The sequence below is a fragment of the Heptranchias perlo genome, chromosome 18 (genome assembly GCF_035084215.1).
Source record: "Heptranchias perlo isolate sHepPer1 chromosome 18, sHepPer1.hap1, whole genome shotgun sequence".
NCBI classification, from domain to species: Eukaryota; Metazoa; Chordata; class Chondrichthyes; order Hexanchiformes; family Hexanchidae; genus Heptranchias; species Heptranchias perlo.
This window is the reverse complement of record NC_090342.1, coordinates 15,072,205-15,095,315: the sequence shown is the minus strand read 5'-3', so window position 1 is coordinate 15,095,315 and position 23,111 is coordinate 15,072,205. Positions and strand designations below refer to the sequence as shown.

General features: G+C 39.9%; 1 protein-coding gene across 3 annotated transcripts in view; it reads right to left on the bottom strand.

Annotated features, from left to right (window-relative positions):
• Window positions 1-21,237, bottom strand: part of rab3ip (RAB3A interacting protein (rabin3)) — a 51,375-nt gene extending 30,138 nt beyond the window's left edge. The window contains exons 1-2 of one of the 3 annotated variants that reach the window (XM_068000044.1): window positions 21,004-21,237; window positions 18,776-18,924 (exon numbers count right to left, since the gene is read on the bottom strand). The gene's annotated coding sequence lies outside the window, so the exon portion shown is untranslated. Of the gene's footprint in view, window positions 1-9,053; window positions 9,075-18,775; window positions 18,925-21,003 lie in introns of those variants that run through there. The other 2 variants (XM_068000045.1, XM_068000046.1) reach the window with 2 other exon arrangements.
• Between the last annotated feature and the right edge of the window lie 1,874 nt (window positions 21,238-23,111).

Here is a 23,111-nt window from a genome sequence, read left to right as displayed (position 1 = left end):
AATCTGTGACATGGAACCTACAGTATTCCTAGACTTAAATTTTTTATAACTTATTTTCAACCTAATTTTCTTCTCTTCTGAAGGGATTGACTCCTCACTAGATCTAGTTCTAAAGCACTGGTCACCTTCCAGGATATCACATCAAAGCTAGCTATTAGTCAGAATACTGTATTGACACATATACAAAATACAGATCAACAAAGTTCTAGCCAATGTTGTCATTCAAATGGTTATAAATATCAAATTTATTTCTTATACCCCATTTACTTAACAGTGGAGGCAATAATAAGAGTATTGTCAGAGACAACCTAGCAAACAACCAAGGCCATCAGTGGGATCAAAACACCGCTCAGTGAGGGGTTATGCCAGGTGCACCCAATCATTGGATATTGCCATGGCAAAAATAAACAGCTGTTGTTGCAAGCATTTAGGTCTGCTGTTTTAGATTTGGCTGCAGATACCATCTGTACAGCCAGGAATTAATTTTACACATTGATGGTCTGTATGGACCTTGCTGACATCAGGGAGGTCCTGACCAAATTCACAAAGTTGCAAATGCATACTGTACAGTTACTGAATCACACAAAGGCATTTACTAAGTGTTTTCTTTTCTTCCATCCACCTCAAACAGTTTGATAAAATCCCTAATGGTCATTAACAGCCCTTAGATTTTCTTATGATTGCAGCTTTGAAGTAACTTTTATATATGACTTTATATTGTCAAAATCTCACTTCATTTATAAGTGAGGCATGACCTAATTAAACACAAAATGGCACCAGCAGAATTTCACTTTCACTTTAGAAGGATATGCTGATAGGGTTAAATGAAGTAGGGAAGGTGGAGGCTCACATGGAGCACAAACACTGACATGGACCTGCCGGGTCAAATTGCCTGTTTCTGTGCCGTACATTCTATGTAATGGCTTGATGTTTTAAAAACACATACTCTACATGTTGCTACTGAATAAGCCTACACTTTTAGATAATCCTGAAGGATTCATTTTTAGGAAGACTGTTGACCCTGGAACTGTAAATCATGATCAGGTGATTTTTAAATATAAATACTTTCTATGATATTTATATATTTTAATCCTTTGCAGTTTTCCAACCTTTATAGTTTCCTCTCCAGCAATGTGATACGAAGACATTTTATATATGCATACACAAATTGCCCGTTCATCATTAATGCCAACATCTAAAAATACAACTACTTGTAAGTAATGGTATGCGAAGGACATATCTTGATATTCTTCAATGTCTTTTAATCCTTTGCATTCTATTACAATTTTCCAACATGGATAATCATATGGGAGTAAAAGGTAAATTTAGGACTGAATCAGGAAATTTGTCTTTACAGAGTGATCGATGAATGAAAGACTTCTAGTTAGAGTAGTTGAGGAAAAAATACCATTAAGAAACAAGTGGATGCTACAATGAGGAACTTCAGGATCTTTCTGCAGGGTGGATCTAAGATAGGCCAAACGGCCCTCTTCATCTAATTATCTTGCGATCATTTACTGCCCCAATTGTATCACAAGAGCAAGAGTTAGACTGGTGAAAAAAATCAGCATGAAGCTCACAAATTCTAAAAGATGACAGGAGTCAAAAATAATGCTTCAGACATGTGCGTGCATATCTTTTCCAAGAGGCCAGGTGAGAAGAAAAAGTACAAAACAGCCACAGGTAGACTTGACATTGTTAACATTTGTCAAGCTTGGCTGCTTGGTAACATCACTCTTGCACCCTGTCCGTTGTGTTGACAATGTAGAGTCGCTTTCTGCTCTCCAAAAATCTCATCAGTAAACTTGCAACTTTCTACATCATCAAACTCAAGAGTCAGTAGAAAATTTATCACCTGGTTCTTTTATCTTCTGTTTCATCAATATCTCTTCCAACTATCTGAATTTGTCATCAAAAACAAAAGCATATATTTGTAAAAGCTATTTAAAAAAATACATATTTATGGCAGTTTAGTTTTTTGACTGGAGTCACTGAACCCCACATGGTATGAGAGGAAGGAATGTGTTTTGAACACTGAAAAAAAATTAGCTGCGAACTTATGAGTGATTAAAAAAAAAAGCTTAGTTATATTAAACCAAAACAGCAACAAAAATCGGCCTAGGTTTTCAATTGGATCAGATAAGCAACACAGTATCACATGGTGCTGTTTTGCTACCCCATGCATTATTGAATTCAATATCTTCCAAAGGAATGCTGGTTACGTATTTACCGCCACTACAGTCAAAACTGCAAGTATTCAAACTAACTTGTTTATGACTTACAGCAAAAAGACACAATGGGGGTAGAAATTGCTCGGAGCGGTGAACCAACACTGCTCACCACTCCATAGATTTAAACTAACCCACTAACGTACCGCAGTCTTTTTGTCATCCACTTCCTCTAATAGGAAGCGTAGAAGAGCCCAGCGTCAGTTCAGGCGAAGCTAGGACCCTGGGAGAAGCGAGAGGATCGATCTCTCCCCTCGACCAATCAGATCATAACATTTTTGACAACTGCGTTCACTGTCTCTGACAACTTGGAAGGTGAAAACCAGGAAGTGAAAAGTACATTTTAAATCAATGTAAAAACAGTTGCAGACAGCGAAAAAGGCAAGAAATAATTGAATTAAATAAAAAGAGACAGAAGGGAAAAGTAAAACAAAATCTTTTAATTTAAATTTTTTTTTTGACCAAAAATTATTAAAATAAGGCGTAATGAGACTCCACATTTTTAAAAGTTAATTTTTAGCTGTTTGGCAATCATTAAGACTTACCATGCTGTTAAAACTTAGTTTAGACCTGTATTTTTAAGCGTACCTGTTTGGTGGCATAATTAGTTACTTTCCAGCTGGGCAGATAAGCCAGTCGGCACTTTTTCTGATTGCAGCGTGCGATATACCTTTAATTCAAAGTTGTCATATCGCCACGGAACCACTAGGAGCAAGTTCCAGATTTCCACGTTTCACTGTGCATGTGCGAACACCAGAACTTGCTCCTCCATTTCGCCACTAACAACGGACAGTGCTGTTGAGCTCTCCATTATTTCGGGAGCAATTTCTTCCCCACACAATGAGCTTGGTCACTGCTACAGTTAATAGGCTGCTCTCTGCTATAAATAGTCACGGTAGCCAGAGAATATGACCTATATCGCACAATTCCCCATTAGGTGTCCCTCAATAAAACATGACCTCACCAGAATTGCAATTTTGTTTTTAATCAAAGTAGTTTTATTTGGTTTGAGCAATAAAACTAGTTTGGTTTCACATGGAGGAAGTGAAAACAAGCTCATTTTTCTTTGAACTGCTACTAAAAAGAGTTTTCCCGTCATTCAGATGCTTTGTTTGTTACTGTAAAGGCAACAAGGATTATAATACATCATGGGAGTTTCAGGTACACAAGAGAGCTTCCCAGCAATAGAGACCTATGGCACATGACAGAGCTGTAGTGACAGAGTAAAGCAAATTTAAAGTCGTAAAAATTACTGTAAATGAAACAGGGTACAAAGCAAACTGTCCATATTCAGCCACTAATATTACAATTGGCTTAGCCATTTGAAGTTAAATAAAATAATTAATAAAAATCATTGATTCTGCAAGGGTTTTATTGTCTCTTAAACTACTCTTATAAAAGGTCACCTCTGCAGTAGTAGCTTACATGAGCTGGTCAGCAAGATAGGAATGAACATAGCACTATTCTTGCATACAGAACAAGCAACTTGAATCAGACAGAAGGCTAAATGATACAGACAATGGTACTGTCCAGTGAAGACCCTCAGAACTTCCTATTTAATAGGTACAGGAAGCAGCAACCTATAAAATTATGTCAGCACAGCTCAGTTGTAGCGTTCCAGGGCTTCAACACATAGTCTAGCCTGACACTACAATGAGGTATTAAGGAACTACTGTATTTCAAATGAGACATTAAACTGAGGCCTGTTTGTTCAGGTTAAAAATCCCATTGCACTATTCAAAAAAGTGAGCAGGAAGCTCTCCTGGCATTGCAACCAACTTTCCTTCCTCAAATAACATCAAAAAACAGTTAACCAGTCATTTATCTACTACTGTTTATGAGGATCGTGCAGTGCACAAACAACTGCTGTATTTGCCTACCTAACAGTCACTGTACTCCAAAAAGTAATTCATAGTGAAGTGCTTTGAAACACACAATTATAGGAGTATATAAATGCACGTCTTTCTTTTTTATGGATAATGTGGGTTTCTCCAGCACCACGGGAGATAATTTACGATCAAACGTATCCCTGTGGGGAATGGTGAAAACTCTAGCAGCACGTTACATGATCAACTCTGGTATATACCCACATTTACAGCACACATCTACCTTTCGGTTATCCTTCAATGCATAAGACCTGGCTTCAGCCTGATACTTTGAGTAACCAGTTTTGACAGGTCCATGTAGCAACTAAGATTTTTTATCTCACCTAAAGTCTGTGATTCCTCAACAGGCTTCCCCCCTTTCCCCAGAGAGAAGTTGCTTATTTAACAGCTGCAGCTTCTAAAATGGTACTGATAATATCAACATGATTCCATTTTTAATTTTTTTTTTAAACCACAAATAGCACCATAACTGTTGTTACCCATCACAGTTAAATGTTGGTAAAAGGGAGAGAAAATGCCAAGTGTGAAAAGCAAGCATCCCAACTCAACATTTACAGAAAAGTATGAAAATGTAATTTGGATATTTCTATAAAACAGCATCTGGAGATAAAATATCTCAAACAAATTCCTTTTCACCAGAAGGGCTGCCAGAATAACAACCCAATCACCATGTCGCTATGTGATACAGCACTAGCATTAGTAGATCCACCATAAGTATGTGAACTCTTAAGTAGCATAGGCTAACCATTATATATGTAAATACAATATATGATCTGGGTTTTGGTGCAACTTTGGTACAAAAACAAATGGAAACCAATTAGATAACTGTGATAACTGTCACTTGTATGTTATATGGTCAAATCTACATCATTAAATAAATTTAAAACAGAAATAGACAGTTTCCTAGAAGTAAAGGGAATTAGGGGTTACGGGGAGCGGGCAGGAAATTGGGCATGAATTTAGATTTGAGGTTAGGATCAGGTCAGCCATGATCTTATTGAATGGCGGAGCAGGCTCGAGGGGCCGATTGGCCTACTCCTGCTCCTATTTCTTATGTTCTTACTCCTGGTTTAAAATGTGACATCACAACAGAAACAACAACAACCATTTATATAGCACCTTTAACATAGAAAAAAGGTCCCATGTTGCTTAAGGAAGGAATGATATGCCACCCATGTCACTCCTCTCGGTAATTAGGGATTTGACTGAGTACCCTAGGGGTTTTGGGGTCCATTTATAGAAAGCAAAACAATAAAAGGTAAGTGACTCCTGCACCAAGGCTCCGATAGTTGAACAAAGCTACCTTTAAATTTGGAACCCATAATTTTTGATCAAGGGTGCCAGAGAGCACAAAACTGAGGAGATATAGAAAACCCAGTAACTACAACATTTAAAGCAGCATTAATCAGAAATAGTGTTTTAGGGAAGGGCTTGGTAACAATGCTTTCCCATTTCAGAAATAAAGGGTGAGTAAATAGTGGAAGAGTGTCTCAGTAGCAAGTAGGCAAGTCTAATCTTTGGTGTTTTTCATTTAATATACTGAATTAATCTACGACTAATTTAAATACAAAAATCATTAGGCTCTCATGAAACAGAGCTAAATTTTATATTTTCAGTCATAGGTGAGAATCCCTACGTGGTCAGTTTTCAGTAAAATATTAAAATGTCTACGTGGCAAAGAAGCAGAATGCAAAATGATTAGAAAGGGTTAATTAGTTAGTAACTGAGATTGATACAGGTGGCCTGGCCCTCCTGCTGGGCCATATGTTTGCGTAGTCAGCAGGTTTGCATGGTCTTATCAATGTAGAGTCTTTGATGTGATTCAAGGACTGGTCTGAATGTCTCCATGTTTATGGCAGATCAATATAGGTAACGAGCTTAGCCAAAGTTGAAAGACATTCCAGGTTGGGAGATAAGGAACAGAAGGAACAGGGAAGAACATTCCAAGTTGGAAGGTGAGGAAGTATCCCCTTTGATGTCTAACAGCAGCATGATCAGCACATGGACGATCTATGATTGGCCGGAAATAATGTAACCTCGCATGGCAACCTGTGCCCGGCTTATGATTGGTGTTGACCCTCGTTAAGTATGTTCCAACCCTATTGATTTGTATAAAAACGTGTGGATTTCTGTATGTTTCTTGTTCTTGCTCTGCCAGCATAGAGGGACTCTATCAGGAGTCCAAATCAATGCTGCAGACTAAGAACCCTGCTATTAAAGTTGTGCTGAACTTTAAAATGTATTCGACTTCAGTTTTTACTGAACCAGACTGAGGGGAAAGAATCCGGATCATCATAGGAACCAGCTAAAATACAGAAAGTGACACATTTTCTGGCTGAAAATAACAGACAGCTTTTGGTGCAACCAATAAGTTCAGCATCATTTAAAAAAATATATAAACCACAGCCTGTCTAACTCAGTTCTCTCTGAGAATTTTACATCAGTGTTTATATCTGCTTTTTAAAAACTCATTTTCAAACCAACTATATTAGTTTTAGTTTACTAAGAACAGCTGTCTGGTATAGCCTGGTGCACAAGAGAACAATTTCAGAAATCCACACCAGGCAATTTTTAAAAATTCATTCTCAGGATATGGGTGTCGCTCACAAAAACATCATTTATTGCCTACCCCTAATTGCCCTGTACAATTCACTGGCTTGTTACGCCATTTCAGAGGGCAGTTAAGAGTTATTGTGGGACTGGAGTCACGTATAGGCCAGTCTGGGTAAGGACGGCAGGTTTCCTTCCCTAAATAAGATTGCTGAACCAGTTGGGTTTTTACGACAGTCTGACAGCTTCATGGTCATTTTTATTGATACCAACTTTTTATTTTCAGATTTCTTTTTAAACCAAATTGAAATTCTCAAACTGCCATTTTGCGATTTGAACTCACGTTCTCTGGATTATTAGTCCAGTCCTCTGGATTACTAGTCCAGTAACATAACTACCGTACCCATGGTTTGCACACCTACAAAGTTCATTTTACAAGATCAACAAGCAAAAGTTCTTGGAATAGATCTGCACATTAGTAGCAAGGTTCTCATTTACCCAAGTAAAACTGAAAGAGCCCAAGATCTGTCCAATAAGTCAAGCTTTGGCTTTTCAGTTCTTGCACCTTGTGCATTCTCTCCTGCCACCCACCCACCCCCACCACACCACCCCTTTATGATCTATACATGAAAGTACTCTATTACAATTGAACTGTCTGTATAAAAGCTGAGGAACAGAAGTGTTTTATTTCACTGTGAATTGCTGATATTTAAGTAACAGTTATCCATTTGAAAATAAGTACAAACACAGCTTTATTGGAGATTTGTGTGGAACGGAAGATGTGCACCCTCAATGGTTTAGTGTGCAAACACATTTCCTAGTGTGGTGTTGAGTCATACAGACCAAGAGGTTCCAAGGTTCAATCCCTGTTACAGAACCTCAGCTGCAGCACAACTGACAAGAAATCAGGTGTGGTGCACACTCCCAACTGCTATAAAGTAAGAAAGAATTTGCATTTATATAGGAGATTTCTCATCCTCAGTAAGTGCCAAAGTGCTTTTGAGTAATCTTTACGGATTACTGAAAGGTGCACACAGTGTGACATCAGCTGGGGGCAGGATTAGGTTTTACTGTCATACAAAATCCCCGAACACTCATTGTTTAGTTTAAATCGAGGAATAACCCCTTGTCCACTGGCTGCCAACATCCATGAAGCCATTCACCAACATGAGTTTCCACAGGAAAGGAGGGGTGAAAAGAAAAAAAATGCTTACACCAGTTCAATTTAATCACAACTACCACAACTGAGAGTTAAAATTACACGACGTTGCCACTAGAATAACATGTTGCACAATTCATTTCAGAAACACTGTCCTACCAGATAACTTGTTTTAGACAACGGTTTGGTATTGAGCACTTTGTATACACTTAACAAAAGAAAGAAAAATCAAGAGCGTAATTACAAGGTGTTCAGGAGGTCATAAGCTATAAAAGTAAGCTTGATCAGTCACAAAGTAATCTGAGCCCTACGATTACATTACACCGTTCAAATTATAGCCCATCTTTTATAAATGGTTTTGATTAGCCATTTTTCCAACAGTACTGATTCAAAGCTGTAATCTAATTTCAGGTTTCAGACTACTCAAACTTCACACTTATGGTTTATAACCGGGTACGGTAGCGTAGTGGTTATGTTACCGGGCTAGTAATCCAGAGGCCTGGACTAAAATCCAGAGTCACGAGTTCAAATCCCGCCACGGCGGCTGGCGAATTTAAAATTCAATTAATTAAATAAAAATCTGGAATTAAAATACTAGTATCAGTAATGATAGCCATGAAACTACCGGATTGTCGTAAAAACCCATCTGGTTCACTAATGTCCTTTAGGGAAGGAAACCTGCCGTCCTTACCCGGTCTGGCCTATATGTGACTCCAGACCCACAGCAATGTGGTTGATTCTTAATTGCCCTCTTAGGGATGGGCAATAAATGCCGGCCTTGCCAGCGACGCCCACATCCCGTGAACGAATAAAAAAAAACTCCCAAATACCTTGATTATGTCCTTATATTAGCTCATTCCAGACATCAAAACCGTTATTTTGCTCAATGCCCACCATTTTAAACATCACAAATGAGGTTACTTGAAAGCACACCTGCTTTCAAACCAAATTATTTCATTATTTTACAGTATATATTTGTAGTGCATATTTACAAACCACTCAGAACACAAGAAGTCAACATAGCACTAATTGGCTTCAAATGTTTATATTATTCAAGAATGAGCATGTTTACTGTCCCATTGTTATCTTCATAAATAGCTATTACAGAACCACAGTGGTTTCGTTTTGGGGACCTGACTTATGCACAACTATGCTTCAACACTTCCTCTAGAAGCGGACCTGCAATATAAATTAAGTAGGACATGTATGACTGGATACATTGACACCTACCTTAGGAGGGTATTTCACTGCCTCCCCTACTATGTTCTATGCTACTTTGAACCTTCCTCTCTTTTTCCTTCTAAGCTCCTAACACACCCTTCAACATACATTTCCTCCTCCCTACATCCTACTCTCAATTCTTTATCCCCAGGGGTACCATTGCCAAGTCACGGATTTTCCACAGTTAACACATGGTTCAGTAAATGAGAGAGAACACCGCATTTCAACGCTGGCACTTCCTCTACCATTGGCTATATTTAATGGAATGAAGAAAGCCCTTAAAAACACTTTTTTTTACTAGAACAGGGAAAGAGAAGAACTAAGAGGTTTTCAAAATTATGAGAGATTTTAAGAGGGCAAATAGTGAAAGATTGTTTTACAAAATTGGTAATAAGGGGACATGGATTCAGGATTATCGCTAGAAGAACAAAAGCTGAAAGTTGGAAGAATTGTTCACACATAACATGTGCTCATCTATTACCTTTCTGGAAAAGCAATCTTCATATGCATTTAAAATAACATGCTTTTTTTATATGAAATATTATAGAACATGGAATGGCTACTGAGGCAGAGCCTATATCACGTACAAGGGTATTGGATAAGAAAATGGGATTAAAGTAGACAGCTCTAGTTGAAGAACTACTACCAGTACAGACACAGTAGACCAAATGGCCTCTTTCTGTGCTGTAAATTCTGTGATTCTGAGTACCCTAGCCTCAAACACTGCAAAGACAGTGACCCCAGTCAAAAGCCAACTTCACAGGACTTGTTTTACAAAGTTTTGTTGTACAATACTTCAGGATAGAAGTGTTTTCCCCAATGAATAATCATGGCTACTGGGAGGCTTCATCCTAAGTATTCCTTTAAACACTACACAATTGTAGGGGACCACCATTTCTGCGCTCCACAAAGATTTAAGAAATTCACAACTCATTTACGGCAATCAATTCTGTATGGGTAGAAGGCTTAAGACAAAGAATTAGTGATCAAGTTCTAATGGTAACATTATATCACTGCTTCAGTAATAAAAAAATGTATTTATGAATACTAATAGTCAAACAGGTAAGATATGAAAATCCAGTAATGCTGTAATTTAAATACAGGAGTCGTTTTTAGTCCCAGATACCTTGGATAGTTGTGTTTTTTAGGAAGAACTTTAACTTCATTAGTATAATTGTAAATGTTTTATGTCATATTTTCAAAATAGCCGAATATTTTTCACAAATGGATCTCTGTATACCAATATATGAAAGCAACATTGTTTAACTGAACAAGATGGTATAAATATCTAGAATTTTTCACTAATCTTCAATATGATGCATACAGTTTTAAAGCCTATTTCCAAAAATATTTCATGTGAAAAAAGCATGTTATTTTGAATGCACATGAAGATTGCTTTTACTGAAAGGTAATAGATGAGCACATTGAATAGAAAGCCAGTAATTAAAATCAGCAACTCTAATGGCATCATAAACAAGCCTAATGCAAACTGTTTATAAATGTCAGCAGAAACCACCCCCCCAACCCACACCAAACAAAAAAAAATAGTTCTTGCATTCATCTGCAAGTACAAAGACCTTTCCTGGGATATTCTTGTAAAAATACTAGTAACAGCAAATAGAGTTAATAATGGGATGGCTGTTAGTAGTACTTTTAATTCATATATAATAGCCTGTGAAAAGTAACAACTTACATACACAAGCTGACCTGACTCTCAGGCCCCTGCTGGTCTCTCCATGAATGCAATATATGAAACATTAATGTTATAAGAGAAATGTGTTTTGGGAGACAGATCCAATTTTTTTTTTAAAAAAACACCATTTCCAGTTTCCACATTACTTGCAAAGATTTTATTAAGATTAAACCAGCTATAAGCTGGTTCAGATAAACAGATGAGGGAAAAATGAATTAATACTAGCAGTAAATAACTATGCATTAAACACCATTGGTAATAATATGCAGTAACTGGCCCATAAAAATGCAGTAATATTTTCTGCACAAGATTACTAATAGATTTCTTGGCCATTTCTTTTATTAAAAAAAAATCACAAGCATAACTGTGACCCCCTGAACAACAAACATAATATACAAATTGGTATTCCAAGCAGTTGCCCATAGGAAGTCTTCAGGTTTGGCGGGGTTAGCGGGAGGGGATAACTGGACCAGGTGCGCAGACCTTAAACATTCACTCCCTCCACCACCGGCGCATCATGGTGTGTGCACCATCTACAAGATGCACTGCAGCAACTCGCCAAGGCTTCTTCGACAGCACCTCCCAAACCCACGACCTCTACCACCTAGAAGGACAAGAGCAGCAGGCACATGGGAACAACACCACCGGCACATTCCCCTCCAAGTAACACACCATCCTGATTTGGAAATATATCGCCGTTCCTTCATCGTCGCTTGGTCAAAATCCTGGAACTTCCTACCTAACAGCACTGTGGGAGTACCTTCACCACATGGACTGCAGTGGTTCAAGAAGGCAGCAGCTCACCACCTTCTCAAGGGCAATTAGGAATGGGCAATAAATGCTGGCCTTTCCAGTGACGCCCACATGCCGTGAATGAATAAAAAGAGGACATAATTCATTCCCGATTTTAAAGTCATACATTCTTTCCTTACTTTTATATAATAGTTTGATCTTTTATTACTTATAATTAAATGACAAAGCTTACAACAATTTGGGAAGCAGAGAAGTTTCACTGCAGTCATGGGTGGTCTGGCAGTGCTGCCATTGGGGCTGGAGGATGAGAAAGAGCAGCCAAGACAGGAGGTAGCAGGAGCAGCTGGGAGAAGAGCACTGTGCAAGCCATAGCAGAACTTCAGGGAGCACTTCTCCTACCTTAAATTCACTGAGGGGTAATGTGTCAGCCCCTTTACTTCATCAAGGAGGCTATCACTGAGCTATGTCACCTGCTGCAGCCATAACTAGAGCCTCGAATCAGGGCATGGAGAGCACTGCCTGTGGCTGTCAAGGTCACTGGCCCCTGACTTTTATGCAACAGGTTTTTTCCAGGCTGCAGCAGGTGACAATGACATCTCCCAATTTGCTATACATCTTTGTGTCAAGGAAGTCACCGAGGCTCTCTACGCCAGGAGAAACACCTTTCCCCGTGGACAGAACGAAGCAGGGCGAGGGGGCGCTGGGCTTCGGCTGCATTGCAGGCTTCCCCGGGTTGCAAGGTGCCATAGACTGCACCAACATTGCCTTGCATGTTCCCCATCACCATACTGGCATCTTTTATGAAAGGGATGCCACTCCCTCAACATCCAGCTTCTTTGAGACAGGCAACGCATTATGCAGGTCTGTTCCCAGTTTCCTGGCAGCAGTCATGATTCATTCATCCTGCGCCAGTCCTCTGTGCCACTTTTATTCCAACCAGACTATCTGGTTACAGGCTGGCTTATGCGACAAGTGCTATCCCCTTCAGACATAGCTCAAGACTCCTTTTGTGGAGCTGGCTTACAATGAGAGCCATGCCACCAACAGAATAGGAAGAGAAGATGGTGTGAAGTGTGGTGCACCACCTGAGGCTGAACCAGACCGTTCCCAACACTAGCATTTTATTTGATCCCGAGATGAGCTTCTAACCACATGTCCACTCCATCACCAAGACGGCCTACTTCCATCTTCGTAGCGTCGCCCATCTCCGCCCCACCTCTGCTGCTGAAACTCTCATCTATACCTTTGTCACCTCTAGATTTGACTATTCCAATGCTCTTGTGGCCAGCCTCCCATCTTCCACCCTCCATAAACAAAGGGAGATGGTAGTGATTGTTGCAGGGCAATCATCTCAGCCCAGGACATTGCTGCAGGAGTTCCTCAGGACAGTGTCCTTGGCCCAACCATCTTCAGCTGCTTCATCAATGATCTTCCCTCCATCATAAGGTTAGAAATGGGGATGTTCGCTGATGATTGCACAGTGATCAGTTGCATTCGCAACTCCTCAGATAATGAAGCAGTCCGTGCCCACATGCAGCAAGACCTGGACAACATCCAGGCTTGGGCTCATAAGTGGCAAGTAACATTCACGCCAGACAAGTGCCAGGCAATGACCATCTCCAACAAGAGTGTCTAACCACCTCCCCTTCACAGTCAACGGCACTACCATCGCCGAATTCCACACCATTAACATCCTGGGGGTCACCATTGACCAGAAGCTTAACTGGACCAGCCACATAAATACTGTGGCTACAAGAGCAGGTCAGAGGCTGAGTATTCTGCGGCGAGTGACTCACCTCCTGACTCCTCAAAGCCTTTCCACCTTCTACAAGGCACAAGTCAGGAGTGTGAGGGAATATTTTCCACTTGCCTGGATGAGCGCAGTTCCAACAACACTCAAGAAGCTCAACAGGACAAAGCAGCCCGCTTGATTGGCACCCCATCCACCACCAGCACATAGTGGCTACAGTGTGTACCATCCAAAGGATGCACTGCACCAACACGCCAAGGCTTCTTAGACAGCACCTCCCAAACCCACGACCTCTACCACCCAGAAGGACAATGGCAGCAGGCACATGGGAACACCACCACCTGCACGTTCCCCTCCAAGTCACACACCATCCTGACTTGGAAATATATCACCATTCCTTCATCGTCGCTGGGTCAAAATCCTGGAACTCCCTTCCTAACAGCACTTTGGGGGAACCTTCACCACACAGACTGCAGCTGTTCAAGAAGGCAGCTCACCACCACCTTCTCAAGGGCAATAAATGCTGGCCTTGCCAGCACGCCCACATCCCATGAATGAATAAAAAAGAAACTTGAGCTCATCCAAAACTCACACCAAGTACCGTTTGCCCATCACCCTTGTGCTTGCTGACCTACATTGGCTTCCAGTCCCGGAACATCTCGATTTTAAAATTCTCATCCTTGTCTTCAAATACCTCCATGGCCTCGCCTCTCCCTGTCTCTGTTACCTCCTCCAACCCTATAACTCTCCGAGATCTCTGACCTCCACTAATTCTTGCCTCTTGCGCATCCCGATTTTAATCGCACCACCACTGACGGCCATCCCTTTAGCTGCCCAGGCCCTAAGCTCTGGAGTTCCCTCCCTAAACCTCTCTACCTCTATCTCCTCCTTTAAGACACTCCTTAAAACCTACCTCTTTGGCCAAGCTTTTGGTCACCTGTCCTAATATCCCCTTATGTGGCTTGGTGTCAGATTTTTTTTGATCGCTCCTGTGAAGTGCCTTGGGACGTTTTACTATGTTAAAGGCGCTATATAATTACAAGTCATTGCTGTTGAGTGAGGGGTGCATTGCGTAGCAAGGGTGTAGGTGTGAGGGGAGAGTAGTTGAGCTAAGAGGTACGATTCTTACCTTAGCAACTCTGTTGAGGTCATTTAACGTCTTTCGGCACTGCAGCAATGTCCTGGGAGCTAAGCTCCTGGCATTAACCTCCTCAGTGACCTCTTCCTACTGGCAATGGAGGTGTTGTCTGGTGGACTTTATGCCCCATGGGGGAAACAAGATCTTTCGCCTCCTGTCCACCGCCTGAAGCAGGGTCTCCAATGCAGCAGCAGAGAACCTAGGTGCTCTCTCTGGATCTCTTGCAGTCATTTCTCCACTCGCAAAGTTTCCATGCTGACTGCAGCCAGAGTAAACCTCCCTAGTTGCCTTTAAGGCTGGTTGCATTTAAGCAGGGTAAGTAAAGTCCGATTTCTCCTCTCCCCAGCCCCCCCACCCAAAAAACAAATGCACAGCCAATGAATAGTGTGGATAGTACAGGCTGCACTCCTGGATACTCATAACGAACTGCCAGCCTCAATTTAACGTGGTAACAGGCATGTGCAACACGCACCCTGTCCGCTGCGCACCCATTTTCAGATTCGCGATCGAATTTCTAGGCTATTATTTCTGTCCGGTCTCCTCTCTCTTCCCTAGTCTCTTCTCTGATTTACTTTTTAATCTTTCAAACTTACTTCCTTGTGTTCTACTTGCTCTGCCAACCCACTGTCCATTTTCAGAGCCACAAACTAATTAAATTCCCTTACTGGTTTAACAAAAAAAAGAGGGCAATGTCACCAAAATGAGTTATCGTGCTGATGCTGGGTTGAGTGGGGGGGGGGGGGGGGGGACACAAAAGAGCAGAGAAATCAATTTCTAATTAAAGTTATCATTTTGTAGCAACAGAACTGTACAAGAACTAATTCTATGGGGAAAAATATGTAAACACTAAAGGCAATAGCAATCAATGGTATTAATTTCAAAACATCAAAACTCATCAATTCTTGCCACTATAGCCACTTTTTAAACTAATATTTCCAAGTCATTATCTGTACCTGCTTTCAACATGTTACAAATGTCAGCTGTCACACAGCTTATGTGCCTTCTTTATTTATTTAAAAGCACAAAGAATAGATCATAAATTATTTACAGTTCAGTATAGAGCACTGGCATAAACACTCAATTACCAAATGCAAAATTAGAACATAAAAGAAGCTACTTTGTTTACACATGCATATACCTCTTAAGATGGAAAACATCTCAATATTACAGTATCCAGGAAAGAGTATTATTTAAAATTAGTTTCTATATTTTCAGGAAAAGTTTGAAAATGCAATAATTGACAGGAAAAGGGGTTATTTTGAGTAAATTTTGTGAAGTAGATGGGTATCATTCCAACAGAAATGAAATGGCACATTTTAAATATTTTTTTATATATAAAAGAGTTTGTATGAAGCACCCCTCCAAGCACAGGTGCCGAATAAAGCTCCCTTCACAATGTTCCAACAGTAAGCAGTAATTTTAATCTCTGAAAACTGCTGCCACCCAATGAGCCATTTCCATTTCCCTTTCCCACATCAGTCAATTCTTGTGGTTTTTAAGTGAGAGACTGGAAAATTAAAACAAATCATCCAGGAAAAAGCCCCAAAATCAAGTATCCATGAGGATAATATGCAATAGCTGTGTTTGTATTTTTAAAGACTTTACTTTGAAGTCCCTATCTATTCTTTAAAACTCATCACACAAGGTATTAAACAATCACCTTTACAGCACTTCCAAGGCTTCAATATATTGGAAGAATTAAATATATTACTTGTTAATCTCCCATGGTGGTGTATACAGGGAGTCAAGACCAAGTACTGTCTTCAGGCAAAGCAGAGTTAGAGAGTGGGAGATAATTGGACCAGGGCACGCAGATGTAATTCAGTTCCCATTTTAGAATCATCTATTGTGTCTTTATTTTTGCAATTCCGTTATAAATTCCTATGTCCACACTTATATCGGAAACTGCCTATGGATGTTTGTCACACTGTAGTGGCAGCCAGATTGCAGAGTGACAAGTTTACATTGGTGTTTTTCATTATAAATGTGCACATAGGAAATTATAATGGAAAAAAAGTTAATGAAAAGTGTGACAGAAATATGACAACAGGTGTGCAAATGACGATGACTAAGTGCATGCAGTCTAAGATTTTTATTATATAGATATAAATGTATCCAGATCCTTGTAAAATAAAATATTAAATAACTGGGAAATCAATCCTTCCTCCTTTTAACCATCTCCAAAGTCTGATGGAGTGAGACATGACAGTGAGCCTATCAAGAATATCACTGCCTGAGAAACAGATTCAAACTGCAAATGGCTAGGAACGAGCTGCCGCAGCCTGCCCAGTAAAATGACCGCACGACAAGTTAGCAGGAGCGCTACAGTGCCTGCAATTTTAAGTTACATAGAAAATAGGAGCAGCAGTAGGCCATTCAATATGATCATGGCTGATCCTCTATCAACACCATATTCCTGCTCTCTCCCCATACCTCTTGATGCCTTTTGTGTCCAGAAAAATATCTACTTCCTTCTTAAATATATTTAGTGACTTGGCCTCCACAGCCTTCTGTGGTAGAGAATTCCACAGGTTCACCCCACTCTGAGTGAAGAAATTTCTCCTCATCTGTCCGAGATATCCTACCCCGTATCCTGCGACTGTGACCCTCGCTCTAGACCCCCTCAGCCAGGGGAAACATCTTCCCTGCATCCAGTCTGTCTAGCCCGGTCAGAATTTTATACGTTTCAATGAGATCCTTCTCATTCCTCTAAACTCGAGTGAATACAGGCCTGGTCGACCCAATCTCTCCTCATACAACAGTCCTGCCATCCCAGGAATCAGTCTGGTGAACCTTCGGTGCACTCCCTCTACAGCAAGCATATCCTTTCTTAGGTAAGGAGACCAAAACTGCACACAATACTCCAGGTGTAGTCTCACCAAGGCCCTGTATAACTGCAGTAAGACATCCTTGCTCCTGTACTCAAATCCTCTTGCAATGAAGGCCAACATACCATTTGCCTTCCTAACTGCTTGCTGCACCTGCATGTTTGCTTTCAGTGACTGGTGTACAAGGACACCCAGGTCCATTTGTACATCAACATTTCCCAATCTATCACCATTTCTGTTTTTCCTTCTGAAGTGGATAACTTCACATTTATCCATGTTATACTTCATCTGCCACGTATTTGCCCACCCAAAAGTTGCCAGCTTTTAATTGAAGGGGCGGGGTGAAGACAAAGAGAATACATAACACTAGCAATTCCACTACCAGGGGCAAGACATACTGCCCCTTTACAACCTTTCTGGTTTGAGTTTTAATAAAACATTTGTAATTAAAGCAAATATATAGTTATGATCATATAATTAAGCTGCAGTAGTTAACAAGTTATTAACCACAATAGTTATTAGAAAAAAATACAATGTAAATATTTAATATAAACAGCAATCTTAAATTTGTATGAAAGGGGGAAAATTGTATTTATACACAAGTTGCAGCTGCCCCTTCCCAGCCATTTACCTGTTCCTCAGGCATTGATGGACCTGATAGGCTTTTTACATGTCTCAGACCAGTTGACAAGATGGAATGAAGGGAATTTGGATTGATTTCTCAATGTAATATTTTATTTGAAAGTACCACAATGAAGAATCTGGGTATATTATTCTTGTATATTTAATGTGTTTAATTTGTCTAGATGTTAAAATTGGATAGCCATGTGGTGAAGGATATCAACCACATTCTTCCAGTGGTCATACGGTTCAAACTCCGAGAACATCGGAGGGAAATCGTACCTCGACGATTTAAACTTGCTTTCTGCCATTTTCCACAATGGCCACACGGCTTTCAAGTTTTGTTTTAAGTCCCAAACAAAAATCGTAGTTTCCAACCTTCACTTTTGGGCAACCATCCTCTGCTACGGGATAACCATGTGGTGAAGGATAGAAATTTAAAGCCTGGGGTCTTTGGTTGTTTCCAAGCCTTTATTCACAGAGATTCCCCTCACACACCCCACACCCTAGATAAGCTCTCCTATAAAAAGGATACAAGAGAATCTCCAACTGATAACCACCAACTGAATGCAATTAACACTCTGATATAAATCATGCAATTATCTGGAGACAGTAATACATTCTAGCCCTGGAAAGATGCATATCCCATTGTGATATGAGTTTTACAGAAAAGATTAGGAGGGGAATTGACTTAGAAAAATTTTCTTACACTGCAATTACCTTTCCCATTTTGCATTTAGTTCTCCAGACTAAAATCTGGTCCAACCCCAGTAATACTATAGAATAATCATTCACTAAAATAATCACACAAGTGAGACTCTCATAACTAATGATTACTAATCATAAGCGATTAGATGTTTTCCACAAATGAATTATTTCTAATATTCTACTGAAATCATTGATCTTTTCTATTAATGGTTTTCTACTAAAGAACAACATGTTTCTTACCTTAGACAATGGGCTATTTCCAGTGGGTTGCAAGGCAGGTTTGATCAAGTTCAACTGGACTATAAATATATTTATATCAGTAATTACTTGTTAGCAGAACCTCTGGCAAAGGCATCAACAGTGGATGCACAGAGACTTGAAGAGACCACCTGAAAAGATGAGGAAATTATGACCACAAGTCTTGAAGAGATTAATTATGTCTGATTAGAACAGATTTTAAAATCTAATTCCCTTATAGAGTCCATTATTTCCTAGTAATAATTGCTTATGAAATTATTACAGTATAATGCAGATCAAAATCTGCCACTGTAGTCAGTTATCAAAAATGGTCCACAACTGAACAAAATCATCCCTATGAACGTCAGAGTGTATGTTATTTACCTATACTGTTATTACCCAGTAACCAACTGGTGGATCACTGAAACTGAGTGACAACATCACAATCTTTAATCATTCAATTTGACCCAGGTGCACCATGAGAGAAATGACAAAAATAACAAAAGGTGCAGCCTCCATAATTCCAACACTTTTTTAAAAAAAATCCATGGTCATGATTACAATGTGGTGATCTCCTCACTCCTACTGCCTCCTCCGAATCATTGTAAACAATTTTACAACACCAAGTTATAGTCCAACTATTACCTGTGACATTTACCTGAGGAAGGAGGAAGCCTCCGAAAGCTTGTAGATTTCAAATAAAATAGTTGGACTATAACTTGGTGTTGTAAAATTGTTTACAATTGTCAACCCCAGTCCATTACCGGCATCTCCACATCATCCTCTGAATCAAGCAACGATACTGTCCTGCAAACCCAACCTTCAATGTCATTTCAGCTCTGGTCTTAATTGTTAATACTAAATCTTATTTTCTTGAGTTTATAATGTATAGACATATATACTACATAAAGGGCAAGTAATAGACTCTTTAGTTTCAGAGTACATACACATATATATAAGCCACTAAAGCTTTCTTTTCATTGACAATATCAACCTCCTAAAATAAATGAAAGTCCAATTGCACAATCCTTATTCTAATCTATACTCATTAAAAATAAAAATAGACAGTAACTATCGGAATATCAAATGGGAATAGGTGATTGTGATAAAAGGTGATGATGACAGCACGCAGGCAATACTTCCATGTTTTGTGGAAGTAAACAGACAAAGACTGAGCAGATTCAGAAAGCCAGATGGTTAGTCAGCAAATACTGTATGTCAATCCCTGATGGGAAAGCTTTATGAGTATGCCAGGACTAAGCAGACTCAAAAACTAAAACTGCACTGTAAAGGAGTGAACACAGAACTGCAAGTTTTAATCCAATCACATCAATAATTCTGCAATATGTAAAATTTATAGTTGATCCAGAAATCTAAAATCAAATGTGTTTTTTAGCCAAACGAAAAGGAAGCTATATACTAACTATTAACATCTGATCTAGTATTTTCACATATAATTTGGGCATGCAAAATTATTTACACCGTAGCTGGGTAATTTATATTTTCTTCCCAGTAAACTAAATGAAAATCACCTTCCCAATTGCAACAAATCCTCAATAAAGAAACTGATGCTTACATCAACTCTTCTAATGAAACCAATGTACAATAATATTGGCAAAATCCCATAATTCTTGCAGGATTAACTGCAAATCCTTTGCAGATGACTGTAACCCACCCCTTTCACCAATGCTGTTAAATATATTTTTTCAACCAAAAAATAGCGTGTGCAATTATAAAGGGTGCAGTTTTTATTTTCTTGAACAGCTTCCTTCTCAGGAACTGCTGGGTTTTTTTAATGTGTTTGTCCAACCTGATGCCGCCTGCACTATAACTGAAGTCCACAGCCACAAGACACTGCTGCGTGCGGGTTGACCGCTGCAACAAGGCCGAGAGACTCGGTTCACATATACGCGAGAGCAAAGCCACGTACAGTGCCTTCGCCTGAAAGGTCTGAATCAACAAGGCTTGGCCGCAGGTGGTATCTCAGCGGCGGTGCGGGGGGCCGCAGATATGACAACTCGCTCCATTCATAAAATAAGAACCCCGCCACCTCCCCTTTAATGGAACCAAGTTCGAAAATAATGGAACGGCGTGCCGGTAAAACCGTTGGTCACGCGAGCGTCCGGGAGAGGGAGAGACGGACACAAACAGGCCCCGGGGATGCGACCAAGGCGCTCCGACCCTTCAGGTATAAACATCAGGTTTCATTTAACGTCACGGCCATTTCTCACCTGACACTCGCCGAACTATAAACCTTCACCTTAAACCGACAGGGGAAACAAAAACAAAAACCAAAGTCTAGTGTCCAGTTTCGTCGTTGTATTTAATAATTATTTTTGCCCCCTCCGTCACTTCAGGCGCGATGTCGATATCCCGGCCACACGCTTAACTTTCCTCCACGTCTTCACCTGCTTTTCCGCGTCTCCTCTCTTGGCTCAGAGACTTGAACACCTCCAGCGAGCCCGAGCCACTGCACCTGCGCGGCACCGGCTGTCTTCCTCTGCGACTGCGCGGGAACATGTACATTTTTACACATATGGCGTATGTACACGTTAATTATATAGACATACATCTTATACATATACTACACATCTTACACATACAACATTTACATGCATAGATCACATATGCACAGCCGGATTATACATATACACATCTGAATTATATGTATGATGTGGAGATGCCGGTGATGGACTGGGGTTGACAATTGTAAACAATTTTACAACACCAAGTTATAGTCCAGCAATTTTATTTTAAATTGCTGGACTATAACTTGGTGTTGTAAAATTGTTTAGAATTATATGTATGCACACCTATATCTTATACATATAGCTTATATAGGAACAGGAGTAAGCCATTTAGTCCCTCGAGCCTGTTCTGCCATATCCCTTAATACTTTTGGTTAACGAAAATCTATCAATCTCAGATTTAAAATTAACAATTAAGCTAGCAGCAACTGCTGTTTTTACATTTACATGCACACATCTTATATACCATGTATACAAAGCTGAATTATACATACACAAATATGCATATACACATCTGTATTATAGATATACATACACAAATCTTATACATATAACTTACACATATCTGTATTCTACATACACATTTGTATAAATAGGAGATTTAGGACAAAGCAGGAGAAATGTTGTTACACAGATGGTTGTGAAATGCACTACTGGAGTTAGTGATTGAAGCAGAGACCATGTGAACATTTAAGTATAGGTTAGGTGGTTGAAGGAAAAGGAAATAAAGGATATGGGAACAAGATGGGCTCATCAGATTAGGACGACTGCTGGCGTGTAGGATAAACACCAACACAAACTGGTTGGGCCAAACAGCATGTTTCTGTGTTATAATTTGTGTGTTAAAAAAATTACACATAAACATTCAGACACACACCTATCCATAGATATATGATACACAGACCTATCTGTAAAGAGAGATGGGGGAGAGGATAGGAGGGAGAGGATAGTGGAGGGAAGGAGGAGAGGGAATGGAGAAAGTAGAGGAAGGAGACAGGAAGATGGAGAGTGGAAGGGAAGAGGAGGAGGACAAGGAACAACAAAAGACAATGAATTGGGCTCGATGTCTGATAAATGGGGTTGGGAGAAGGGCTCCTGAACTCTGCTTGGTGGGGAGGGAGTGTTGGACGCAACGCCTGATCAGTGCAGTTGAAAGAATAGCATCCAATCGCTGCAAAATGTGGGTGGAGTAGTTTGGCCAATATCTCTGTTCATTGGGGGTTTCAGCGGGGCGTTTGATAGGGGTGGAAGTGATGACTGAACAGTGGGTTAGGAGAATGATGCCTGATCTCAACCTTTATCACTGCCCAGTGGGAGGGAGGGAAGCAATATCTGATCAGTTGGGGATAGAGAATTCGGGGTGGCTGCGATCTCGTTCAGATGAGTTCAATTTTTTTACAGATTCATTCTGCTTACTTATATGCAGGGTACTGCAACTTTTTTAATGGACAGCTTTCATTGCGATTTTAAGTGCTCAGTAAAGGGATGTGAGGGGATGCTCCATTGTAAATCAATTTGTTATATTAAGTTACATTCACAGCCTCACCTATTGATGTAGTACCTTTGGTATCTTGACCACACTCACTGTTTTTAATATATTTATCTATCAATATATAATAGATGTTTTCTGCTTCCTTCATTACAGTTAGAAGTTCCAAGATAATAGAGAAATATCTTAAGTGGAACTTTCTTGGTTAACCATATGGCATATACTATGCAATCTGTAAGTGTGGTGTCCCTCTGAAATATTCACAAATGAAGGCTGGCAAAACAGAACAATTAGCAAACTAGAAAATTGCAGTACATATCCA